The 6,454-nt window shown below is 46.5% G+C and overlaps 1 long non-coding RNA gene across 2 annotated transcripts; it reads right to left on the bottom strand.

The window, feature by feature from the left end:
- Nucleotides 1-3,420: 3,420 nt before the first annotated feature.
- Nucleotides 3,421-5,188, bottom strand: LOC139785961 (uncharacterized). Of its 2 annotated transcripts, XR_011722135.1 has the most exons (5): nt 5,115-5,188; nt 4,868-4,979; nt 4,644-4,772; nt 3,968-4,134; nt 3,421-3,891 (listed from the first exon to the last, which is right to left on the bottom strand). It is a non-coding gene; the product is annotated as an uncharacterized lncRNA (long non-coding RNA). The 2 variants fall into 2 exon arrangements; XR_011722134.1 differs by having other exon boundaries at nt 4,644-4,979.
- Nucleotides 5,189-6,454: the final 1,266 nt, after the last annotated feature.

Genomic DNA, 6,454 nt, shown 5'->3' with positions numbered 1-6,454 from the left:
AGGCTGGTAAACCAGCGGACTCCCCGTCCGCGTACAGGCCCGTGTGCCTGCTGGACGAGGCGGGCAAGATTTACGAGCGAATCATTGCCGAACGCCTCGTCCAGCACCTTGAAGGGAGGGAGGGGGGTGGTCTATCGGACGACCAATTTGGCTTCCGTGCGGGCAGATCGACGGTGGACGCAATCAAACGCGTCCTCGCCCGCACGGAGGCCGAGATAGAGGTGGAGAGGGTAGTGATGGGCGTTTCCTTCGATGTAAGAAACGCCTTCAACTCCCTCCCCTGGCCGGTGTTGGGGAGGGCGCTCCTAGACTGGGGCGTCCCCCCATACCTGATAGAGGTCGTCCGGGACTACCTCCTAGATCGAGGGTTAATATACACGGACCAGGACGGGGTGGGGAGGGTCAGGTTCGTGGGCTGTGGGGTCCCCCAGGGGTCAATCCTGGGGCCCCTATTGTGGATCATAGCCTACGACCTGGTCCTCCGCACAGCGCTCCTCCCAAGATGCTGGCTCTCGGGTTACGCGGATGACATCTACCTGGGAGTCAGCGGGGGGAGCTGGCAGGAGACGGTGAGGCTGGCCAACGTGGCAGCCGGATGCGTGGTGCGCTCCATCGAGAGGCTGGGGCTAGAGGTGGCCCCACAGAAGACGCAGGCGACATTTTTCTTCGATCGCAGGGCGTCGGGGCCACCTCCAAAGGGGCTCAGCCTCCGAATAAACGGAGTGGATGTCCCGATCACCCCTCATTTGAAGTACCTCGGGATGTGGCTGGACGGCCCAAGGAGCTTCGGCGAGCACGTCGCTCGCGTGGCTCCAAGGGCGGAAGAGATGGCCAACGGTTTGGCCCGGCTACTGCCGAATATCGGCGGAGCCAGCGGCGGCGTGCGTCGCCTCTACGTCGCGACGGTCCAATCGGTGCTGCTTTACGCAGCACCGGTATGGTGGGAGAGGGTGGCAAAGAAAGCCACCCTCAGCAGACGGATGGCAGCGGCCCAGCGCATCATAGCAAACAGGGCCGCCAGGGCCTACCGGACCGTCTCGCACGTGGGGGCGACTGTTCTCGCGGGGATCCCCCCGGTCACCCTGATCGCGGAGTCGTACGCGAAAATGTACGACGACACGAAAGCGATCAGGGAGAGGCTGGGGGTGGTCAGGCTCGCGGAGAACATCAGAGGGAAGCTGAGGCTCCGAAACGCCGAGATCCTTCTCCGAAAGTGGGAGACGTTCTTGGAGAACCCAAGACTAATGGGGAGGAGGATCAGAGAGGCTGTCCAGCCGGTACTCGAGGGGTGGGTGGAGCGTAGGAAAAGCAGACATCTTACGTTCCACACGTCACAGGTGATTTCAGGCCACGGTTGTTTCGGCTATTACCTGTGGCGGAGCGGGAAGGAGCGCACCACGCGCTGCCACTATTGCCCGGAGGAGGCGGACACGGCGCAGCACACTCTGGAGTTTTGTCCGGAGTGGGAGTGCGAGCGCCGTGTCCTCCGGGAAACCATAGGAGGGGACCTCTCCCTCCCCGCAGTGATCGCGAAGGCGGTCGGAGAGGGGGGGCAGATGCGGAGGCATGTTGGGGGGCGTTCGCCTCCTTTTGCGACGTAGTTATGTCGCGAAAGGAGGCAGACGAGAGAGTAAGGAGGGGGGAGGTTTCCCCTCCCCCCTTGAGCGAGGAAAGCGGCGAGGAAGCGGCGCGACCGAGGCCGCCGCCGCCCCCTAGGAGACGGTGGCGGGCCGTTAGGCCGCGAGACGCCCCGGGAGTGGGGAGAGATTGAGACAGCGGTGGGGGAGGGGTGGGGGGCGCCCTCCGACGGGGACGTCTCCTCCGCCCTTCTTCCCGCCGACCTGCCGTAGAGCCGGGGGTTTTTTGTCGTAGAGTAGGAGGGGGGAGGGGGGGAACGAGGGCCTCCGTTCAACGGAGGCTCCTCCTTCCCCTCCAAGGCGCGCGGAGACGCGCAAGGAGGAGGACGGGGTGCGCCGGGGGCCCGCTCCGGGCCCTCCGACCTCTTGACCCGCGGGCGGAGAATGGTAGTGGACTTGTCGCCGAGCCCTGTCCGTTCGTGGGGTGGGGTCGGGGGCTGGGGGAGGTAACCCCTGGCGCAGGACCCGTCAGGCCGGTGGATCGGCGAGGGATGCGGCGTGGAGGGGGCTCGGGCGGGGATACCCACGGGGTCCCTGTCACTAGTGCTCCCCCTGCGTCGCGGGGGGGCGGGAGCGGGGCTCGGGGCTAACCCTGGGTTTTGGTTCCGCCAGCCTTCTCAGGGAAAGCGCGAGGGGGGGAGGGACCCGTCAGCCTCTCGAGGAGGGCGGTCATCCCTCCCCTCTCTCGCTTGAGGGTGTGGACGAGCGGTCTGGGATCGCCGTTCGCCCACGGCGTAGCAGCCCTCGACGGGGGGGGGGGGGGCGCGGGGTTAATGTCCCCCGCCGTCACAAGTTAACTAATTAGTGGTTTGCCCGGTCAGGGCAGGTGCGCGGAGGATCCTGGCAGTATGCGATTGCGATTCCCAGGATCCCCCAAACCGGCGCGCAAGTCTAGGGACATTCGAGGGAGGTTTTAGTGGGTTAAAGTCCCACATAACCGCCTCCTCCCGCCCAGGGAAAGGGGGGTATCCGTGAGGATTTCCTCCCCCGTTACAAAAAAAAAAAAAAAGAAATTTGTTAACCGAATTCTGAAACGATAATTGTCTAGATTGCGGCCTTATTGATAAAAAAAAACTAATGTATAGATTAAGCTATAATAAAGCGTTTTTCCATGCTCAATCTCGTCTTTTTATGCCATGTAAAGCGAATAGCGCATAACTTTCAATCATAAATAATCGATTGTTACACATAAAATGCTCGTTTTCCGTAAATTTCGTAAATCGATTAGTGTCGCTTTGAAATCACGAATATTATTATGAACTAACATAATATCGATGCATAAAACATGACAAAATGTACATTATATGCCACACGTGGGTGATACATATCCCAACTCTTAATTCGTCACATACGAGAAATATTGTCTTTTATTAACGCGTTTCACTTCAAACATACTTGCTACGTTTATATTTGCGTTTCAATTCGATATTAAATTGCACAATATCTCAATATCTGTTGCAAAACTGGACTGTATCTAGGCAAATATGAACGAAAACACTATTGCTATTTAATCTCACAATCAGCTATAATTTTCGTTCAATCTTGATATAGACATTATCAATTTGATATTACGCACGTTAGCGTAATTCAATCGTAGTCTTGCATCGATTTTAACACTATTATAATGTTTAGTATAACATTATCGCTGCGGCTGTTTTCTCTTCAAGTGCAGGTATTGGTTCCAGACGATCATCCTTTTCTCTGCCTGAGCCCCAGCCGACTAATGCTATACTAATGAAATGTTCAACACCGGCGCTAACCACAAGCCTAAATGGAAAAATATTCAGACGATAAGAATAAACTACTTATTCTAAATTTCAGAATATTGAATATAATTCAGTAATTAACTCAAGAATAATACAAATGAGAAACATGCTATGTAAAAGATAAATTTTAATTTTTAAAAGAAATTTCTTTCTAATTGCACAAAAATACAAATATTTGCGACAGTTATAATTAAACATTGATTCAGTTAGCTAATTCAAATAGCACATTTACTTATCTATACAAGTTGTTTTCTTTAATCAACGACTTATAATTACGATACAAAAATAAGAACATCGAAAAGTCTTATGAGTCTCAATAAATGCTTAATTTCAAATGGCAATTTTATCATATAAATATAAAGAGTATATCGTACCAAAATAATTACTGAAAATAGTAACGTCCTTCTTTCTCGTGGCATTACTCTGAGAATTTTATCAACCTCTACCTCGAAATCCATGTTCAAGATGCGGTCTGGCTCGTCCATCACCTTGCGAATAAAACGAGAGAGAGATTAGAATCAATGTAATGATTGTCAAAATAAATCCATATGCTTATATAATTACCAGAAACTTTAACTGTCGTAAATTGAAGCCTTTTGTATTCTCCAAGTGGTCGACTAATCTACCAGGTGTAGCGATGATAATATGAGGTTTCTTTTCGAGTATTATTCCTTATGCATGCATGTCCATCCCACCTACTAGCACTACAGATTTCACACCCATACTGGAACCTAAAATAATTGTAATATGATATTATTATAAAATTTGAAGATTATATTTATCACATGGAATGATACATTGTTCTTTGTAGAAACGATTAACTCGTCTCAAATTTGGTTTCAACATTCATACCACGTTATAGGTCTGTTTCTTATTGTTACACTAATATACACTCACATTAAAAATAATATATATTTAAAATTTGGGAAAAGTGAGGAAGAAAGTGTCAGCCCGATAAAAAAAACAGGCCTTATAATTCGGTTTACAAGCTGATTAAAAAGTCAAAATGGTTTTGAGTAAAAGAACATGAGGGTAGGCTTTAGAAGAATATGAGATCGTAACTCGTTTCGGGAACAATAAACATACATATTGTGTAATTTATTTTTATATTACATCAATAATCTTTGACGCAAATTTTTACAGACAGCGTTACTAGCAACGTGCACAACTTCATTTGAGGTTATAATTGGGTACAACATTCATCGCACAATACTTTTATAATTGCAAATCGGAAACGTACCTCGAGTCCTCCTCCAGCTCTTCTGCGATCAACAAAGTCGGGATCGAACGTGTCAGTCGTCACTTTCTGCCAAGCGTAGAGAACCTTCTTTTCCGGCAGCGGTGGTAATACGATGTAGGGATACGAAATCTCCAGATAAGCACGAAACAATTCAATTTTCAGTATATCGCCGGCACGATTACGGTGTTACTGCCGTTTCGCGTACGCGCGTTGTCGCACCTTACCTCGCGACAGCGTGCGGCTCGTGCAAACGTTAACGCGCGGCCGCAATCGCGCGGCAGAAACGCCTCGTGTGAACAGGCTCCTTGACTCCTTGATCTCAGTATCAGCTCTCTGCTGTCAATATATAAATGAATATAATAGGTTATTAACCTATGTAAACACTCACGTAAACGTAGTAATAAACAGTAAAATAAGTAACAGTAATATATAGAATAAGATAATTATAGGATAATTACATAAAACAATTACCTTGAATTAATCGTCGCGTCGCGTAAAGAGTCACGGTCGGTCTCGCTCCGCGCGTACTACCGTATCTCTCTTTTTTTTTTGAGGTTATTAACTCCGGGTGGAGTTATAGACGCCTTCAGCCCCACCTTTGGGCTATATAGCGTAGTTTAGTATTGGTCTGTGTTTCCTTCTATTTTATATGATTCTATTTAATTTTTGACGTAGAACTACGTCTTTGTCGACAGTAAGGAGGGGTATAAGGGGGGGTAAATCTAGGCACAGCTTGCAACGAATGCAACGAAAATATGTCACACTTTGAACGTTTGTATCTTCGAAACTAATAATCGTAGAGTAATCATTGACATCTCATTTTAAAGCTTAAGAAGTCCCATTTATGATAAATCCAGCCTGAACTCTCTATTTCTTCTCGTTTAGATATAGTAGCGTTAGAAAGTTTAGCTAAATTTCTCGTAGATGCAACGAAAACATGTCACACTTTGAACGTTTATATCTTCGAAACTAATAATCGTAGACTAATAAATGACATCTCATTTTAAAGCTTAAGAAGTCCCATTTATGATAAAACAAGACCGAACTCTCTATTTATAACCGATTTTCTTGAAATGGAATTATTATAAGAGATTTTTCTCGAAAAATATTAAAGGAAAATATACTTTATTATATAGTTTTTGAAAGCTCTCAATGTAAGCTAAATGTTTTCGCAATTTAATAAATAAATAAATGAATGAATAAATGGATGAATGGATTTAATAAATAAATAAATAAATGAATTAATAAATGGGTGAATGGATGAATGGATGATATTATTTGTCTGATAATATTATAATCGTTTCATCTTCTTTTTTATTTTCTTTTTCCAAATTGTCTTCTATTTTCCTTAGGGCTGCATCTATTGCAAATGCCTCTGCCGTAAATATTGATGAATTTTTTGGTAAACTTGCACAGTATGCTTCTTCTTCTTCCTCCATCACTATTCCTGCTCCAACACTTGGATTTCCCTCAATTCTTGATCCGTCCGTGTATATGAATTTAATGTTCCTCTGGTTATACTTGTCCTTGAAATCATCTAGCAGCTCATAGTCTTCTTTTTTATATTTCATCTCTTCGATTTTTCTTTTTTCTTTTATTTCCGCTTTATTCTTGTAGAGTTCTCCTACTTCCAAATCCGTTTCAATTTCTTCCGTTAGTATGTCGTAGTCTGTTTCCCATAGTTCGTAGGATTCTTTTTCTTCTCCTATTTCATTTCTGTATTTGCTAATTTCTTCCCAAGCTGTCGTTAGCGTGCTTTTTTTCTTTTGAGGAAATCTCAAGCTTTCTTTCGTTTCTGCTCTGGATAAGTT

The sequence above is a fragment of the Temnothorax nylanderi genome, unplaced genomic scaffold, assembly GCF_030848795.1.
Source record: "Temnothorax nylanderi isolate EJ_2023f unplaced genomic scaffold, tnyl_v1.0 TNYL_tig0926_pilon, whole genome shotgun sequence".
NCBI lineage: Eukaryota > Metazoa > Arthropoda > Insecta > Hymenoptera > Formicidae > Temnothorax > Temnothorax nylanderi.
The sequence above is the reverse complement of the archived record's forward strand: the minus strand, read 5'-3'. Positions and strand labels throughout refer to the sequence as shown.